Source organism: Dama dama, chromosome 9, assembly GCF_033118175.1.
Source record: "Dama dama isolate Ldn47 chromosome 9, ASM3311817v1, whole genome shotgun sequence".
NCBI lineage: Eukaryota > Metazoa > Chordata > Mammalia > Artiodactyla > Cervidae > Dama > Dama dama.
The window spans coordinates 58980620-59002264 of record NC_083689.1 but is presented as its reverse complement, the minus strand read 5'-3'; positions in this window follow the sequence as shown (position 1 = coordinate 59002264).

Sequence of the window (21645 nt, the reverse complement as noted above, 5' to 3'; positions counted from 1 at the left end):
GACAGGGGATGAGATGGCTGGATGGCATCACCGACTCGATGAGCATGAGTTTGGGTAAACTCTGGGAGTTTGTGATGGACAGGGAGGCATGGCGTGCTGCGATTCATGGGGTTGCAAAGAGTCGGACACGACTGAGTGACTGAACTGAACTGAACAGACATACAAACATGGGGCTTGAGGACTTGTACTCGAATGTTGTCTTCTCAGAGAATTCTTGGTGACACCAAGTCTAAAGTAGACACAGTAATTCTTTTTGATATATTATTTTTTGACTGTGTAGCTCATATATTTGTGTTTTCACCTGTCACTGAAATATCAGTCTCCTTAGAAGAGAAACATTCTCCTGTTCACAACTATATTCTCATGCTTAGAACAGTGTCTGACACAGTAGGTGTTCAACTAATACTCTCATAAATGAATTATCTTTCATCAAGGAAAAGTGACAGAACTATTAAATTTCACATATAATCATAGTTCTCAAGATAACTCAAGTGAATCCAAAAAACTATTGTTGTAGTTTAGGTCAAAAAGTGTTCTGCCTATGTTTTTCTCTAGGAGTTTTATAATATCTGGTCTTACATTTATATCTTTAATCCATTCCATGTTTGTTTTTGTGAATGGTATTAGTACATGTGTGAGTGCTTAGTCATGTCTGACTTTTTGTGACCCTGTGGACTATAGCCTGCCAGGCTCCTCTGTCCATGGGATTCTCCAGGCAAGAATATTGGAGTGGGTTGCCACACCCTCCTCCAGGGGATCTTCCTGACCCAGGGATCAAACCCACATTACCTGCATCTCTGGCATTGGTAGGCAGATTCTTTACCGCTGCACCACCTGGGAAGCCCCACATGGTATTAGAGAATGTTTTAATTTCATTCTTTTACATGTAGCTGGCCAGTTTTCCCAGATACTACTTATTGAAGAGATTGTCTTCTCTCCATTGTATATTCTTGCTTCTTTTGTCATAGAATAGATGACTATAAGTGTGTGGGTTTACCTCTGGGCTCTCTATTCTGTTCCATTAATCTATGTCCTTGTGCCAGTACCATACCGTTTTGATTACTATAGCTTTGTAGTATTGTCCAAAGTCAAAGAGTGTGATTCCTTAGCTATATTCTTTTTCAAGATAGTTTTGGCTATTCAGAGTCTATTACATTTTACCACAAATTCAAGAAATATTTGTTCTAGTTCGGTGAAAAATACCTTTAGTATTTCGATAGGGATTGTATTGAATCTATAGACTGCCTGAGGTAGTATGGTCATTTTTAATAATACTGATTCTTCTAAATTAAGAAAATGGTATATCTTTCTGTCTATGTTATTTTTAATTTCCTCATCAGTGTCTCACAGTTTTCCAAATACAGGTCTTTTACCTATTTAGGTAGGTTTATTCCTGGGTATTCTTTATAACGAGGTGGCAAATGAAATTTTTCCCCTTACTTTCTCTTTCTGATAATTTTTTAGTGTATATAAATGCAACAGATTTCATATATTAGTTGTGTATCCAGGAAATCTGCCATATTCATTGATGAGATCTAGTAGTTTTCAGATAGTGTCTTTAGGATTTTTATGTATAGCATCATGTCATCTGCAAACAGTGACAGTTTTATTTCTTCTTTTCCAATATAAATTCTTTTATTTCTCTTTCTTTTCTGATTGCTGTGGCTAGGACTTTCAAAACTACGTTAAATAAAAGTGGGGAGAGTCAACATCCTTATCTTATTCCTAATCTTGGATAAAATGCTTTCAGCTTTTCACCATTGAATATGATGTTAGCTGTGGGATTTTCATATGTGGCCTTTATTATGTTGAGGTATGTTTGCTTCATGCATACTTTCTGGAGAGGTCTTATCCTAAACGGACATTGAACTTTATCAAAAGCTTTAGTTTTAAAAAAAGAGTTTTTATGGGATTTATGAAATCATATGTGAAACTTTTGAAAATGTTGAAGCACTATAGAATTTATAGGGCTTCCGAGGTGGCACTAGTGGTAAAGAATCTGCCTGCCAATGCAGGAGACATAAGAGACATGGGTTCGATCCCTGGGTTAGGAAGATGCCCTGGAGGAGGGCATGGCAACCCACTCCAGTTTTTGTGGGCTTTCCTGGTGGCTCAGATAGTAATGAATCTGCTTGAAATGCAGGAGACACAGGTTCTATGCCTAGGAGAAGGAAATGGCAACCCAGTCCAGTATTCTTGCCTGGAGAATACAACAGACAGAAGAGCCTGGTGGGCTACAGTCCATGGAATCTCAAAGAGACACGACTGAGTGACTAACATTTTCAGATAGAATTCAAAGAAACTTTCATTTATTAAAACAATAAGAAAAAGGACAATTCAAATGAGATAATGTACATTTATGTACTTTGTCAAATATCAAATTCTAAAGATGATGCTGTGAAAGTGCTGCACTCAATATGTCAGCAAATTTGGAAAACTCAGCGGTGGCCACAGTGCTGGAAAAGGTCAGTTTTTATTCCAATTCCAAAGAAAGGCAATGCCAAAGAATGCTCAAACTACCACACAATTGCACTCATCTCACACACTAGTAAAGTAAAGCCTAAAACTCTCCAAGCCAGGCTTTAGCAATATGTGAACTGTGAACATCCAGATGTTCAAGCTGGTTTTAGAAAAGGCAGAGGAAGCAGAGATCAAATTGCCAACATCCTCTGGATCATCAGAAAAGCAAGAGAGTTTCAGAAAAACATCTATTTCTGCTTCATTGACCATGCCAAAGCCTTTGACTATGTGGATCACAATTAAGCTGTGGAAAATTCTGAAAGAGATGGGCATACCAGACCACCTGACCTGCCTCTTGAGAAACCTGTATGCAGGTCAGGAAGCAACAGTTAGAACTGGACATGGAACAACAGACTGGTTCCAAATAGGAAAAGGAGTACGTCAAGGCTGTATATTGTCAACCTGCTTATTTAACTTATATGCAGAGTACATCATGAGAAACACTGGGCTGGATGAAGCACAAGCTGGAATCAAGATTGCTGGGAGAAATATCAATCACCTCAGATATGCAGATGACACCACCCTTATGGCAGAAAGTGAAGAAAAACTAAAGAACCTCTTGATGAAAGTGAAAAAGAAGAGTGAAAAAATTGGCTTAAAGCTCAACATTCAGAAAACTTAGATCATGGCATCTGGTCCCATCACTTCATGGCAAATAGATGGGGAAACAGTGGCTAACTTCATTTTTCTGGGCTCCAAAATCACTGTAGATGGTGATTTCAGCAATGAAATTAAAATACACTTACTCCTTGGGAGGCAAGTTATGGCCAACCTAGGCAGAATATCAAAAAGCAGAGACATTACTTTGCCAACAAAGATCCGTCTAGTCAAGGCTATGGTTTTTCCAGTGGTCATGTATGGATGTGAGAGTTGAACTATAAAGAATTCTGAGCACCAAAGAATTGATGCTTTTGAACTGTGGTGTTGGAGAAGACTTTTGAGAGTCCCTTGGACTGCAAGGAGATCCAACCAGTCCATCCTAAACGAGATCAGTCCTGAATGTTCATTGGAAGGACTGATGTTAAAGCTGAAACTCCCATACTTTGGCCACCTGATGTGAAGAGCTGACTAATTTGGAAAGACCCTGATGCTGGGAAAGATTGAGGGCAGGAGGAGAAGGGGGCAACAGAGGATAAGATGGTTAGATGTCATCACAGACTCGATGGACATGAGTTTGGGTAAACTCTGGGAGTTGGTGATGGACAGGAAGCCTGGAGTGCTGCAGTCCATGGGATCGTAAAGTGTTGGACACGCCAGAGTGACTGAACTGAATTGAACTGAAGAGCTAATTCATAATTGTGGTCCATTGAAACATCCTGGACTGATAATTCTTGTACCATCTTTTTTTTTTTTTTTTTAAATCTTTAATTAACCTGGAGATTTTGGTGTTACTATCTTGTCTTCCCCATTTCACAGATGAAGATATGATAATGAATTCCCATCACAGAGTAGGTAATTGACAAGTACTGGTTTTATTTCCTGGCTTTTGGTTTTTCAACAGTCCAAATTCATAAATTAAATATACCATGTTCAAGTCAAGCCAGGGTACATAGCATTTGTTTCCACTGGGGATATCTTCAAGTTTCCAGTCTGTTTTGTGACTCCAGCTTGGCAAACTGAACACCCAAGTTGGTTCTTTGTTCTGAGATATTTCATCATCAGATCTCTCCCTACCAAAGAGGAGGCTGTGCAGAGAGTTACACAGGACCCCCATTTCAGGCATGCACCCCCAGGTTCATCCTTTTATCACCTCAAGAAATAGACAGGCACTTCTAGGTATGCTTGCAGTTTGTGGTCTGTTAGATAGAGACACCTCTATCCACCCAGGCATCTGGTCTGTCCCTTCAGAGTTGTCTCAACACAGTGGATGTTTGTGAGGCCAGCTCCTGGCTGCTCACCTATGTCTGTTGTTACTATTATTGTCATTATCACACACACAGAACTATTGCAAAATAGGTGTTTTCAGTGCCTCCTTAAAGCTGAAAAAAGTGAGGTTCAGAGCGACCCAAGGCCATAGAGCTGGAGCTAGGACCTAAACCAGGTCTGTTGAATGCAATGCAGTTAATTATACATGTTAATTTTGGGGATGATCATTTGGTTAAGAGTAAAGTCTAAGAATTTTTTTCATTAATACTATTTCTTGTGTGTATGTGGTGACAATACTTAAGACCTACTGTTTTTGTAAATTTCAAGTATATAATACTGTATAACTAATTGTAGTCACCATGGTGCATGTTAAATCTACAACTTATTCATACTATGCAGCCACAACTTTGTACCCTTTGATCAACATCTCCCCATTTCCTTCACCCCCATCCCTGCCCCCCATCTCTGGTTAACCACTGTTTCTTGTACAATCTTCACAACTCAAGGAAAATTAGAAAGATTGAATTAGTCTGTTTAGTGCTCGTTTATGTATTCCCATTTCTTGGAATTATACAGACTTTATAACTAGTTTAAATGCTTTGACAAATTCCGTATGATTGCCTCTGGTTAGCACAGAGTGGTAATTAAGTCTGCAATTATATGTTCAGATTTTCATATTTTTCCTGTATGCACATTTTGACAGTAATTGAACAAGGCAGTATTTGCAATATCCATTCTGAAACTGTTTCACAATATTTCATTATATGCCAGATTAATTTGTTAAACTCACGGAGCAAATGAAAACTTCAGCGTTGATCCAATTAATCCAACTAGGGGCCCTTTCTGCTAACGTGCCTTAGCAGGGAAAACTGAAGGAGAGACTGAGCAAAGTGTCTAGAAAGATTAGGGGTGGAATTGGGAGACAGAGGGGTGCTTGATGGTAGGCTCGATTTTTCCTAAGTTGCTCTTTTTTCTCTTTAAATACCATTTACTTCCTTGAGAATCAGTACAGTAGGAAGATGAATAAACATTGATGAGATGTGCATCTGTATCTTGAAAAAACTTAAGGAAATTTAATTTTCTTTTTGGGTTCTTTTGTGTGTGAGCTAGAGTGCTTATGTATATGTCTGTTTATGTGTCGTTTGGAATGAAAGGGTATGGCCCAAAGCAGAATGGAATTTTGATTGTCTATGGTTCTATTATTTTTCATGTATTCCAGTGCAACTTACAAAAAATGAGAGAATTAGAATCCCTTTTACAATGATAAAGACTTGATGTGACAGGTATGGAAATACTAAATGGAGTATAGGATCCTTTTGAGTGTTATTGTTCTCTCTTGTGAACTGATGATAGGGAAGAAAACCTGCTCTCTGTTGGGGGAACAGCTTTCTTTATAAAGTCTTGCATCTCTGTTAGCTTCTGTCATTATAGGTTTATTCATGCATTTATTTATTCAGTCATTCAACAAATAGTTGTTGAGTATTTATTGTGTGAGAGCAAAATCAAATTCAACTTTTCTGAAGTGAATTGAACTGAACTGAAATGTTAACTGTTATTATGTGTATGATACTCTTCTGAGTGTTTTACTATATTAACTAACTTAGTTACTAAGCATATGTAAAATGATAAATTTCATCTTACTCATTAGGAAACTGAGACACAGAGAGGTTAAACAACTTGTTCAAGTCAGTAGTAGAGTTCTGGAACTATTAGAGTCAGGATGTGAACCCAGTCTTGGTCTGGAGTGAAAGCTCTTAATACAACACTATCCTTGGAATGGCAAAGTGTCAATTTTCTTGGTGTCTTTCTGGACTTGTATAAGAAGTACAGAGGAATTTCAGGGGCTTAATGAATGTTATAAAACTGTGTGAAAAATTTTTACCTGTATTTTGTGGGAAAAGAATCTATAGTTTTTGCAGGATTATCCATGTAACTCACAATAAATTGAACACCACTGACTATTCAAATAATATTTTGTTTTGAGACAATTGTAGGTTCACACTGAGTAGTAGAAAATGATATACAGGGATCCTGTATAAATTTCATTCAATTTCCCTCTCTAGCAGCATCTTGTATAACTTTAGTACGATATGACAACCAGGAAATTGATGTTGATGCAATCTACTAGTCTTATTTAGATTTCACCAACTTTACTTGTATTCATTTGTGTGTATATGTTTGTATGTGTGTGAATTTAGTTCTTTGCAGCTTTATTATGTGTGGGTTTGCATAACCACAAGCACAATAAAGGTATAGAACAATTCCATCATGAAGATCCCTTGTGCTTCTCTTTTATAGCAATAGAAATTTTCTTCCCTGTCTAGATTATTTTATAGGAAAAGAATTTATGTGTTATTCTGTCATTATTAAATGACTCTGAGACATCTTTTACCCCTTGCCATTTTTTTTTCAGGATTATTGAACAAAACAGTTATTTCATATTTAAAGAGTTATTAATAAATAAGATAATCTCAGTTGGCTTTTGGTTAGTTATTTCTGTATAGTAGCACACTGCAAAAATTAGTAAAGACATTTCCAAATAAGAAAATGTTATTCTTCAAATAAGAGAAGTCACCTTTCCTAACCCCATCATTTACTAGCTGTATGACCATTGCACTCTACACAGCCTTTCAGGCCCTCATCCTTTCCTTCTGGGTCACTGTAACATTGACCAATATCTGCCATCATCACTGAGATTGTTATTAGCTCAATATATCTCTCATGATTCAGTTTCACCACTCTCTGATACATTTTCACAGAGCAGCCAGAGTGATCTTTATAAAAGCAAAATTCTCCAGTTTGTTGTATTTTTTAGGTTCCACATGTGATATCATATAGTATTTGTCCTTCCCTGTCTGACATTTCATTTAGCTTAATACCCTCCAAGTTCATTCACGTTGCTGCAAATGGCAAAGTTTTGTTCTTTTTTATGGCTGAGTAGTATTCCACTGACTTAGCAGCGGCAGCAGCAGCAGTATTCCATCATGTGTGTGTATAAACCACATTTTCTTAGTCCATTCATTTGTTGATGAACATTCAAGTTACTTCCATATCTTGGAAATTGCAAATAATGCTGCTATGAATATTGGAGTGCATGTATCTTTTCAAATTAGTGTTTTGTTTTCCGTTGTTTTTGGATATATAGCCAAGAGTGGGATTGGTGGGTCATAAGGTTAGAGTTTTTTGAGAAACCTCCACACTGTTTTCTGCAGTGGCAGCACCTATTTTCATCCCCACCAGTGATGTAAGAGGGTTCTTTTTTCTCCACATCCTTGCCAACACTTGTTATTTTTGCCCTCTTTGAAGACAGCCATTTTGAAAGTGTGAGGTGATACCTCTTTGTGTATATGTTTAGATTTGCATTTCCCTGATGATTAGCATTGTTAGACACCTTTTTCATGCGACTGTTGGCCATCTGCATTCCCTTCTTGGAAAAGTGTCTATTCAAGTCTTCTGCCCACTTTTTAATTGGTTTATTTGGTTTTTTGATATTGAATTTTAGGAGTTGTTTGTATATTTTAGATATTAATTCCTTATTGGTCATACCATTTGAAGTACTCTCTCCAATTCTGTAGGGTGTCTTTTCATTTTGTTGATGGTTTCCTTGTATAAACCAGTGAATACAACAGAAAGAAGCAGACTTACAGGCACAGAGAAGAAACTAGTGGTTGGCAGTGGGATGAGGGCAATACAGCGGCAGGGGATTACAAGGTACAGATTATTACTACAAAATAAGCTACAAGGATATATTGTACAGCACAGGAAACATAGCCATTATTTTATAGTAACTATAAGTGGAGTACAACCTTTAAATATTGTGAACCATTGTATTGTACATCTGTAACTTACCTAATGTATATATATCAACTATACTTTGATTAAAAAAAGAAATGGTGTAAACAACAATATGAACGGTATCAATTTATGTGATGAAATAAAATTATTGTTCTACTTCTCTAAAAATAACAAGCTATGGAACCTCATTAAAAGTTTGAACATGATATGCAAAATTCACAGTTTATATTTGAATCTAGATTTCCTTAAAGAATTTTTGTCAACAATTTCAGTTGCTCTTGGCAGAGTTAAATATCTCTAAAATTAAATGAATAAAAAGTTAACTACACTGATGCAAAAAAGTTACCTAATTTGACATTAGTATTCATAAATACAATGTATATTAAAACTTGATTATAGCAACCTAATTTTGTTGAATTTAAGGCAAGAAAAAATAAAACATATAGAATATTTTTTATTTATTTATTTTTTATTTTATTTTATTATTATTTTTTTATTAGTTGGAGGCCAATCACTTCACAACATTTCAGTGGGTTTTGTCATACATTAATATGAATCAGCCATGGATTTACACGTCTTCCCCATCCCAATCCCCGCTCCCACCTCCCTCTCCACCCGATTCCTCTGGGTCTTCCCAGTGCACCAGGCCGGAGCACTTGTCTCATGCATCCCACCTGGGCTGGTGATCTGTTTCATAAAAGATCTAAGTTATATAATTCCTTTGCTTAAAATCATTCAGTGGCTTCCCATAACTTCATAGGCCAAGCTCCATCTTCTTAGCCTTGACACTGGGCTCTTCCCGGCCCTGGCACCAGCTTGCTCTTCAGCCTGGCCAGGTCCAGATCTAGATTTTGGAAGGCATTTGCTATCTCTTACCCCTGGGCAATTCCTCACACCCTTCAGACTGAGGATGCTGCTTTCTCCATGAAGACTTCTTGGGCTGCAGTTTTTGTGTCCCTTCACTGTGCTGTCTTAATAGCATTACAGAGTAATTAAGAAATCAGGCTTTGGGATTTTGTTGATCTCCACTTAAATTCCATCCTTACCATTAGTAAATGTGTAATTTTGGATGAGTCACTTCTTCTAAATCTCCACTTTCATATTTGTGACAAAAAAGGGCTCTGTTGGATTTTAATAGTTAAAAAAAATAACACAGTGAGGCACAGGGCTTCATGCGGAGAGGAGCTCAAAAGCTAGTGACTTTTATAACTAAACTGTCACTCTGTGCTTCCCTCTGGCATTGCACTAGTCACACAGTCTGGTGAGTGTTAGCCTACTGGGGACTGTGTTTTGATACTTTAGATTCCCAGCACCTTCCACAGGGTAGGTGCTTAGAAGAGATGAGTGGACGAAGTCAGCCAAGAAGGGAGAGAAAATAGATCAGGTCTTCAGTTGCTTCAGTGTTCATTCTTTTCAGAAAACTCTATCGTTTGGCCTCAAATCATTTTTTAGTATGTTAGGCAAATCCACCTTTAAATGCAAGCCCCATACTCTTTCCAAACCCCAATAGAAACAATCGATTTCTTACAGGCTTTTTTCTTTCTTTTTTTTTTTTTTAATACTCACATCCTCATTCTTCAATCATTGAGAGTAAACTGGATCCTTCGCGTTTTTGAATAAAGCTTCATTTTTGCTTGAGGGAAGAAGCGCAGGGTTAGAGAGAGAGAGTCAGACAGTCTCAGGGGGCAACTGCTGACCTGATTTTGGAGACTGCAACCATGGCTGAAAACAAGAGACTTCATAATGGCCTTTCCCTGTTGTGTTGGCAGAGTTTGTGAAATGGGGAGATGCAGGGAATCAACCGCCTAGAGATTTCAGGTGGGAAAAACCCTCAACTACACATCATTTGGAAATTTTAAAAAACCAATATCATTTGGGACTTTTAATTTTGTCCCACTCTTGAGGCAGTGTGTATTCAGTCAAATTTTCCCAGAGATTGCCCTCTAGGAGTCTACGTTGCACCGAGTAGATAGCTCTATATAAAGTGCAAAGTAGTGAAAGTGTTAGTCGCTAAGTCATGTCTGACTATTTACGACCCCATGGACTGTAGCTTGCCAGGCTCCTCTGTCCATGGGATTTTACAGGCAAGAATATTGGAGTGGGATCGCCATTCTGTCCTCCAGGGGATCTTCCTGACCCAGGGATCGAACCCAGGTCTCCTGCATTGCAGGTAGATTCTTTATCATCTGAGCCACCAGGGAAGCCCTGTATAGAGTAGTTATTTGGTAAATCATTAATATTTGACCAAGTTGAGTGAATGATTTTCAAAATAATAGTAATTGTCCCTGTTTTTCTACAGAATTGAATCTATTGACCTTTCCCAAAACATTTTACTGTAGTATCATAGTCATTTTGAAATCCTAGGAAACCTTCAGATCAAGACTGTAGCACTCTAAGAATCTGTTTAAGTACCTTGTGCTCCCTTGATCCATGTAAATCACAAGGCCCTATGTTCTTGGATGGTGTCACAATGGACCACAGATAAGCAGAAGGAGTCAGGGATCAAAAAGGCCAAGTCATGGAATATTCTGTCAGAAAGACAGTTACATGGTAAACAAGAGCCGCTCTCTATAGCCAGCACTAAACTGGTTAATTTAAACACAGCTGTGCGAGGTGGTCTGTCATGGTAAAAAGAGGGCTTTGCATTTGCATTAGTATGAATGAACCTGGAGGACATTTCACTGGTTGAGTGAAATAAGCCAGACACAGAAATGGAGAAAGTTGCATCATCTCACTTATACATGGACTCTTAAAAAAGTTGAATACATAAAAGCACAGTGGAATAGTGGTTATCAGGGGTGGAAATGTGGGGCAATTGGGGAAATTGTCAAATATACAGTTACATAGGATGACTAAGTTGAGGAACAATGTACAGCATGAAGACTATAGTTATTAATGCTATATTGAATACTGGAAATTGCTAAGAGAGCAGTCCTTGGATGTCATCACACACAAAAAAGGTAACTATGTGAGGAGATATATTAATTAGATCAATTGTAGTAATCTTTCACTATGTATATCACAACATCATGTTTGCACCTTAAATACATAAAGCTTTTATTTAAAAAAAATTCTAAAAAGGGGGATCTGAAATTGGCCAAATATTTAAGTTAGGCCACTCACCAACTATCAACCTTGGATGGGTTACTTAGCCTAAGTCTGAATTCCTTCATTTGCAAAGTGACCGTGAAATAATACTGACACCTTCCCTGTGACAGTTTAATGAAATGACAAAGCCCAGCAACCCAGAATAATAAATGTCCAATGACTGATATCATTGGTAGAAGTATTGATATTCATATTAGCCTTTGTATTGGTTCTGGTTACTTTTAAAATGAAAGAGAGGAACATATAATAGCTACCTTGTATCAAACACTCCCTATAAAACAGAGGCCACAGGTCAGCATGTTGACATATAGTCCTCTCAATAACCCCATGAGGCAGGGATGGTCATTCTCATTTTGTAGAGGAGGAAACTGAGGCTCAGTGGTTGAGTAACTTGCCCCACAGCCATCCAGGAGCAGAACTGCTGCTCAAATTCCATGACTGTACCCCTGAATGGTTCCTTCGTTCTGACATATTGCAGAAATCTTGATGTCAGGCTTTTTCCAGGGGATCTAATTATGTGTGTGTTTAGCCTCTTCCTGATGAACTGGATGAAGTTAGTGGGACTTCGATATATGTCAGCCTTTGCGCTTGCACTTTAGCCAGGGGCAAACTTGAAGAGTCACCACGTGGAGAATTCAGCCACATTGCTGCTGCTTCATGTTATTGATAGCTTCTCTTGCAAATCCCCAGTTGGTTTCATCTTTAGCTTAATAAAGGGAGCACTTAACTTCACCCAGAGCCTCTTTTTCTCTCAAGGCCTCCCTGTGCTCGGGAAATGGGCAAGACCGTCAAGCGCTTGGCTTAGATGGCCCAGAGGCCATACCCCGATGCTTGTTCTTGGATCTGATCTCCATAGTAATGAGCATGGATGCCCACTCTGCAGACATGGACCATGGGTAAATGGCAGAACCTCTGTGACTGACCTATGACCCATTCCTGTGAATGTCTCTTTGAGACAGAGACTTTGGCTGGTCCCCAATTCACAACCAGTGGGGCGGGCCTCAGCTGGGGAAGATTATCTCACAGGTCAGGGAGAGTGGTGCTGCAAAGGGCTCCCTTATTAGAGTGACTTCTAAGAGGATCTGCGCTGGGATTTCAGCCTGGTTCTCGGTGGCTGTTTGACCCCTGGAAAAGAAAACATATTTTGAGAAGCAGCACAGGATTCTAAAGACATTACAGAGTGAGAAGGTAATATGCCAGTTTTCCTGGCATATACACCAGAGAACTTCTTATTACTGGCCGTGTGCAGGAGGAAACATGTTCCAAGATGTTCATGACTACAGTATTTTTAATGAAAAATTAGAAAGAGTTTGTCATATGCCTAAATAGAAGGCAATTCCAGAAATACAGTAACTTCTTCCCATTTTTTCAATGAGACAATTAAAAGAGAGGTTTGGGGTCAAATTAAATAATTAAACTTTTAGGGATGTAAAAGAAATAGTTAACTATTTACTTAAAATGTTAAACATACAGATTTGAAATGATATAATATGTAAAATATCAACTTAGAAATGTTCTTTTTCTCTAACTGCAGATTTCAGAAAATGATTTGACTTAAATGTCTTCTATATGCCTTTATGATCAGAGTTCTTTCTCATCAGCAGAGAACTGATTTTTGAATCATAGAAATAGTGTCCCAGGGTGTATCACACCCAGTAGTTTAAGAATCAGTGATGTTTTCTTTGGAAAACATTTCTCCACTACAAGAATCTTCAAGCTTTAATATTAAAACCATTGTCTTGTTCATTTGGCCTGCAGTTGCATATTTATTCTCTCCAGAATAACCAATTACTGTATTGATTTAAAGTGAATCTTTGGAGGGTTTATGTGTAATGGCACACAACACTTGCAATTGTAAGGTCTTATACTCGCGAGTTATTACCTGATCTATGTTAAATTTCTTTCTCTTTCCTCCCTCTCCTCCTCCTATTGTCTTCTTCTTCCCTCTTTCTCCCCCTCCTCTTCCCCTTTTTTATCCTTTTCTTTTGAATAGATTCCATTAAGTGACTTCCATAAGCATCCAGAGTCAACATTGCATGCTTATTTCTGGAATAGTCTGTCTTCCTCAATAATGCTCTGTGGTTTGAACTAAAGTAGTGGAAAGATTGTACCATAACATGAGAGACTGTTAAGTTTCACAGATGAGGAATTCTTTTGTAGAGTGATAGTTTTGGGGGAAAATTCTGCATTGTGTTCTGGTATACATACCATAATTTGAGAAAGAAAAACAATAAAATGAAAATTATTCACACGAATATATAGAAGTTAAAAGGAATAAAACCTGCTTCTCTCTGTCTTTCATCTCCTCTCTCTGTGCATGTATCTCTGTCTATAGATAGATTTTACATACATAGATGATGAGAAAAACATATCATAGAATGATGCATGCAGTATGATGACTTTTGTGCTAATTTAAATCCCTAAAATAATGTAATATAGATGCTGTTTGATATAAATATATGCATGTAAAAATGCAAAAGGGAACCAGGTAGGTCATAGTTCAAAGACGTGGTCTTGAGGAAAGTAAAGGATGATACAGGACTGGTAATTGAGTCAAAGGAATTTTACATTCATTTGTAATATTTCTTTTACTTAATGAAAAGACATGAAGCAAATATGGCAACATTTAAGCAGTTTTTACTTCTTGTTGATAAGTACATGTCTTATTCTGGTTTTGTGTATGTGTGTGTCTGTGGTTGTTATCCTTTTAAAAATGTCTCAACTCATATGAATGAGTAAAAGAAAGAAAAGCAGTATGGTGATTTTCTTTCACTGGTAGAAAGAAAGGCTGTACTGGGAAAGGAAACGAGTTGAATGAGGCTGATGTTTTCTCCAGTTGGGGCACATTTGTGTGGTTAAGTACAAGTTAAAACCAGTGCCTTCCATCCATATCATAAGTTCAGACTGTATGTCCCCAATCTGGATTGGGGAGGAAGTGAAGATTGAGAAGATGTTGGTAAGGGGGTAGTAAAGAAGTTTTCTTTGAACTTTGAACCTGACTGTGACCACGAAGTAGGCTCCGCCCTCCACAGTACCTGTGTCCACTGCAGGCAGCATCTCTCACCCTGGCCAACTCCTTGGTCCTGGAAGAACAAAGATAGAGGCTGGGAAACAGAAATAGCAAACAGGTAGTCCTCAGTGTATCCTTTTCAGAGTTATGTTTTGTGTGGTGCAATGATTTTAAAAGTGGTCTCCTCCAGAAAGGGTGAGAAAAAGACTGTTCAAATTAATTCTAATCATATTTGACATTAGATGTGTCATCAACAATATTGGAAGAAAAAAGATATTGGACAATGTTTTTAGTTTGCTAAAGGAAAAGAAGTCCAAATCTAAATTTCTATGTTAAGTCATAATATCATTGAAATGTGAGGATGAAATAAGACCTTTTTTTTCAGATATCCAAGAAATCAGAGTTTTAATAACTAAGTAGATCCTGTTTGAAAGCTGAAAGAACTGCTAGAGAATATACACCCTAAAGAGTGAATCCAGAACTTAACAATGAGCTGTAATATTTAGAAAAAAATTAATAAAGCTATTCTATGGATAAATAATAAAGCTATTCCTGAGAGTCCCTTGGAGAGCAGGGAGATCAAGCCAGTCAATCTTAAGGGAAGTCAACCCTGAATACTCATTGGAAGGACTGATGCTGAAGCTGAAGCTACAGTATTTTGGTCATCTGATGTGAATAGCTGACCCACTGGAAAAGTCTCTGATGCTGGGAAAAATTGAGGGCAGAAGACAAAGAGGGCATCAGGATGAGATGGTTGGATGGCATCACTGATGCAATGGACATGAACTTGCACAAAACTTTGGGAGATAGGGAGGAACAGAAAGGCCTGGCATGCTGCTGTCCATGGGGTCGCAGAGTCTGACATGACTGGACGACTGAACAAGAGCAGTTCTGTGGATATGATAAAATTCCCTTTTAAAAAAAAACAGAAACAAAACAAATAAAAGTGGCTCTCATTTAAAAATACGGAGATTTCAAAACCACATCACACAGGGCTCCAGTTTTTAACTTGGCATCAGTCGACTATAGCTAACTCTGAATTTTCTCCTTCAGACCAGGTTTGGGTGCGCCTGTGTGCTGCAGGGCCCCTCCCCAGCCAACTTCGCTGGCATTAACTGGTCCCTGTAGGAAGCTGAGCAGACGGTCCCTATGTAGAGTGACTGTGTGACAGGCAATAGCTGAGAGTTTGCAAGAGACTGTGCCAATATTCTGCAGAAATGCTGGCAAAGCTTTATACAGGAAAGTTCATTTTAGCTCCCCACTGTGCCTAATTATAAATAAATGGTTGGGACATTTAAACATGCCACAAAAGAATGACTTAAATCTCTGCAGCCAGCAATTCTTCTTTCTCCCTGGCCTGGGATTAACTAACTGACTTTTCTCATCTTTAATTTCTGTGAATTAAACACGGTTTTTATCCGTGAAGGCTTCAGATTTGTTTCCTCCCTGTCATCTTAGGATCTATAGGCACATTAGCTAATTATACCCCATGGGAAATATCTCAGAGACTCTTTTGCCAAACTCTCAAATGGAACCATTTTTAATGCAAACTGTGCTCAATTATGTATCTATACATACGAGAAGAAAGAAATGAATGAAGTGGGGGTATGGTAATGATTCATAAAACAGTTTATATTTGTATACATTTATTCAGCATCCAAAGAATAGAAAGGAGAGATAAAGACTTCCTCAGTGATCAATGCAAAGAAATAGAGGAAAATAATAGAATGGGAAAAACTAGAAATCTCTCCAAGAAAATTAGAGATGCCAAGGGAACATTTCATGCAAAGATGGGCACATAAAGGATGGAAATGGTATGGACCTAAAAGAAGCAGAAGATATTAAGAAGAGGTGGCAAGAATACAAGGAAGAATATACAAGAAAGATGTTCATGACCCAGATAACCACAACAGTGTGATCACTCACATAGAGCCAGACATCCTGGAATGTGAAATCAAGTGGACCTTAGGAAGCATCACTATGAACAAAGCTAGTGGAGGTGATGGAATTCCAGTTGAGCTAATTCAAATCCTAAAAGATGCTGCTGTGAAAGTGCTTCACTCAATATGTCAGCAAATTTGGAAAACTCAGCAGTGGCCACAGGACTGGAAAAGGTCAGTTTTCATTTCAATCCCAAAGAAAGGCAATGCCAAAGAATGTTCAAACTACTGCACAATTACACTCATCTCACATGCTAGTAAAGTAATGCTCAAAATTCTCCAAGCCAGTCTTTAACAGTACATGAACCATGAACTTCCAGATGTTCAAGTTGGATTTAGAAAAGGCAGAGGAACCAGAGATCAAATTGCCAACATCCATTGCGTGTGAGCATGCTAAGTCGTTTCAGTCATGTCCGATTCTTTGCAATCTCATGGACTAGCCCACCAGGCTCCTCTGTCCATGGGATTCTCCAGGCAAGAATACTGGAGTGGGTTGCCACGCCCTCCCCCAGGTAACATCCATTGGATCATCACAAAAACAAGAGATAAGCATGACAACTTTGTCCAAGACAACTTGCTTTGTCTAAGCAAAACAACTCTCTTGGACAAAGCAAGAGAATTCCAGAAAACATCTATTTCTGGGTTATTGACTATGCCAAAGCCTTCAACTGTGTGGATCACAATAAATTGTGGAAAATTCTTAAAGAGATGGGAATACCAGATCACCTGACCTGCCTCCTAAGAAATCTGTATGCATGTCAAGAAGCAGCAGTTAGAACTGGGCACGGAACAACAGACTGGTTCCAAATTGGGAAAGGAGTACGTCAAGGCTGTATATTGTCAACCTGCTTATTTAACTTATATGCAGAGTGCATCATGAGAAATGCCAGGCTGGATGAAATACAAGCTGGAATCAAGATTGCTGGGAGAAATATCAATAACCTCAGATATGCAGATGATACGACCCTAATGGCATAAAGTGAAGAAGAACTAAAAAGCCTCTTGATGAAAGTGAAAGAGGAGAGTGAAAAAGTTGGCTTAAAACTCAACATTCAGAAAACTAAAATCGTGGCATCTGGTCTCATCATCACTTCATGACAAATAGATGGGGAAACAGGGATAGATTTTATTTTTTTGGCCCCCAAATCACTGCAGATGGTGGTTGCAGCCATGAAATTAAAAGACACTTGCTCCTTGTGAGAAAAGCTATGACCAACCTCGACAGTATATAGAAAGCAGAGACATTACATTGCCAACAAAGTTCTGTCTAGTCAAAGCTATGGTTTTTCCAGTAGTCATGTATGGATGTGAGAGTTGGACTATAAAGAAAGCTGAGCACCAAAGAATCAATGCTTTTGAACTGTGGTGTTGGAGAAGACTCTTGAGAGTCCCTTGGACTGCAAGGAGATCCAACCAGTCCATCCTAAAGGAAATCAGTCCTGAATAATCACTGGAAGGACTGATGCTGAAGCTGAAGCTCCAATACTTTGGCCACCTGATGAGAAGAACAGACTCGTTTGAAAAGACCCTGATGCTAGCAAAGATTGAAGGCAGGAGGAGAAGGGGATGACAGAGGATGAGGTGGTTGGATGGCATCTTTGACTCTATGGACATGAGTTTGAGTAAACTCCAGGAGTTGGTGATGGACAGTGAAGCCTGGTATTGTTTCAAAGAGTCGGACACGATTGAGTGACTGAGCTGAATTGATTCAGCTTGAGTGGAGTAATGTTTCAGATATTGTGTTAGTTTCTGGGATTAAAATGACAACAGAAAGTGAACCATCCTTGTCTTCTTGCAGCTTCCATTTCCAGTGGGAGAAACATATTAAAATATATTTCTATTATTAATTAATTACCCATGCATCATATCATGGGAAGCTAGTGTGCTAAGGGAGGTCAACTGTGAGCTTGGGGAGAAGGTTCCCAAGAAAGGAATACAGTGGGTGAAGGGATGCTGGAGGAGGCAGAGGCAAAGAGGATGCATAATGGAAACTGCAGGTCAGCAGGTGATGTGAAGCGCTGTTCGTTTGAGGACCTGAAGAAGACCCACGCATCTGGGATGAGCAGGGGGGTACAAGATAATGGCTGATTCATGTCAATGTATGACAAAATCCACTACAATATTGTAAAGTAATTAGCCTCCAACTAATAAAAATAAATGGAAAAAAAAAAAAGATGAGTTTGAGAGATCCTCCAGGGTGGATCTGGCAAGTGCAAGGGTTCAAGCTTTTCATTTTACTTCTTTCTTGTGAATGTTTTTCATAGAAATATTTCCTTCTTTTACCTCCTTACCATTAGTCCAGGAGACACTGAAATGGCTGCTTTTGAAATAATTTTGGACATATGGGATGAAAGGCCTTAAACATTCCATCTCTCTGCTGAGTAGGCTGTGCAGCAAATGGCCACTTGAGTTTTCTGTCCTGTATGCCAGCAATAAATAAGAATGCAAAATGCACTAAAATAATATAGTTTAGGTTTGGGGAAAATATTTTTCCTCTTCAGATATTTTCTACTCCTAAAAGAAAAAAAAAAAAAAAAAGTCTTGCTTAATTGATAGCTTCACACAGATGAGATACTCCAGTAGCTCAACAGGCACTCAGATGGGTTGGAACTCATTCTTCTCACTCTTTGCTGAGATTCAAGTTACCTCTAAGTGAGAGTAACTCAGTATTTAAATTACAAAGGGCATAGGCATGATTTGGAAGATTTTATATATATATATATATATATATATCTTAATGAGTTTTACAACAATTTCATTTGAGATGTTTTGATTGTAATTTTAGACTAATTCTTCAGGGCAGAGGCTAACCTAGCACCTCCTATTTTATTTAATTTTTTTTGTGATACAAAGAAATCAATCTCAAAATGGTTCAGCACATTCAATTAATTTTAATGGTCTGCTGCTCTCCACGTCATTGGATCAGAGCCTATGAATTCAGACGTGTAACTGGGCTTTTTAATAAGCTCTTAAGAGTTATATGTAGGCTCGATTAGATTCCAGCTAAAAAGAGTCCCTGCTCAGTCAGTTTATCCTGAGAATGTGTCTCTGAAATTCATGCGGTTAATAAAGCCTCATTGGAAGCAACTATGTGGCTTTTATAGGAAAAGCAAGTTAACATTTTTAAGTGTGTAATCAGGAAAGTGCAAGGATGTGACCATTAGGAGGAAACCAAGTAGTAGTTTATGGGTTACGTAGCTATCCTTCACACCAACTTCAAAAGCAGGGATGTGTCTCAAATAGCCACAGATTTCCTATTATAAATCTATGGTTAGTATTTGAGGTTACTAGTAATCAGCCATTTAGGTTACTCAATAATCTAGGTTACTTCTCAGAGCAAAACATTGTGTCTAAAATAGCAATTCTTTTTACATTGTCCTAAAGATAACCTTTAACACATTCAAAAGCCTCTTAGATTCAGTGTCTTAAGAATAAAGATCGAATTCACTTATAAGAACTTTTCTATGATCTTAATGTTTGGGAGACTCTTGAATTGTGAATTATACACCATGTCAGGCTCTTATTTCCAGGGATGACTTTCAACATAACTTAAGTGAATGGTAGTAACTCATCTGCACGCATCACCACCAGATGAGTCTTTGTACTAGGAGCTGGTTCTGGAAAGCAATTTAAAGCTGGTAGTAGTGTTAGAGATTTGAGGGAGTACCAGGTAGCAAGGCTGAGTGGTCTAAGGTGCTGGATTAAGGTTCCAGTCTCTTTGGGGTATGTGGGTTCATGTCCCACTGCTGCCAAGAAGTGCTTTTGCTTCCCTGGTGGCTTAGCAGGTAAAGAATCTACCTGCAATGCAGGAGACCTGGGTTTGATCCCTGGGTTGGGAAGATCCCCTGAAAAAGGGAAAAGTTACCCACTCCAGTATTCTGGCCTGGAGAATTCCATGGACTGTAAAGGCCATGTGCTCACAAAGAGTCAGACATGACTGAGCGAATTTTACGAGGATAAAAATGAAACACTTAGAGGTCCATGGGCCAGAGAAGCCTTAAGCTCAGAAGTGAGGTTGTTATAGAGCAGGGTTTCTCAGCATGACTGACAATCTGGACTGAAAAATCTTTGTACATTGATCAATGTACAAAGATTGTGTATATTGTAGAATGTTTACTAGCACCCCTGAGTTCTACCTGCTAGGTGGCCAACAGCATTACCCCTTCCCCCTGCCTCCCAATTGTGACACCAAAAATGTCTCCAGACACTGCCAGGTATCTCCTGGAGGAAAATATTGTACCTGTCCAGGTACAGACCACTGCTGTGGAGAATTCAAGAGAGCAGTAGTGTCAATAAAGGAAGGTGGGAACTCCCAAGTGATTGATAACCACTAATTTAAATCTATGTCCAGCCTAGACAGTTTCTCTTCTGTATTTCACTGCTAACATCTCCATTTCAGTGTTTCAAGGACATATCAGTCTTTTTCTTTTTTTTTGATTAATTTTTATTGGAGTTTAGTTGCTTTAACAATGTTGAATTAGTTTCTGCTGTTACAGTAAAGTGAATCAACTATATATATATATATACACACACACATATATATATATCTTCTTTTTTAAAATGTCCTTCTTGTTTAGATCACCACAGAACAGTGAGTAGAGTTCCTTGTGCTATATAGTAGGTTCTCATTAGTTATCCATTTTACATATATTATCAATAGTGTATATATGTCAATTCCAGTCTCCCAATTCATTTCCCCTCTTTGGAAAATTCTGAAAGAGATGGGCATACCAGACCACCTGACCTGCCTCTTGAGAAACCTGTATGCAGGTCAGGAAGCAACAGTTAGAACTGGACATGGAACAACGAACTGGTTCCAAATAGGAAAAGTATGTCAAGGCTGTATATTGTCACCCTGCTTATTTAACTTATATGCAGAGTACATCATGAGAAACGCTGGGCTGGAGAAAGTACAAGCTGGAGTCAAGATTGCCGGGAGAAATGTCAATAACCTCAGATATGCAGATGACACCACCCTTATGGCAGAAAGTGAAGAAAAACTAAAGAGCCTCCTGATGAAAGTTAAAGAGGAGAGTGAAGAAGTTTGCTTAAAGCTCAACATTCAGAAAACTAAGATCATGGCATCTGGTCCCATCACTTCATGGCAAATAGATGGGGAAACAGTGGCTGACTTTATTTTTCTGGGCTCCAAAATCACTGCAGATGGTGATTGCAGCTATGAAATTAAAAGACGCTTACTCCTTGGAAGGAAAGTTATGATCAACTTAGATAGCATATTAAAAAGCAGAGACATCACTTTGTCAACAAAGGTCCATCTTGTCAAGGCTATCGTTTTTCTAGTGGTCATGTATGGATGTGAGAGTTGGACTATAAAGAAAGCTGAGCACCAAAGATGCTTTTTAACTGTGGTGTTGGAGAAGACTCTTGAGAGTCCCTTGGACTGCA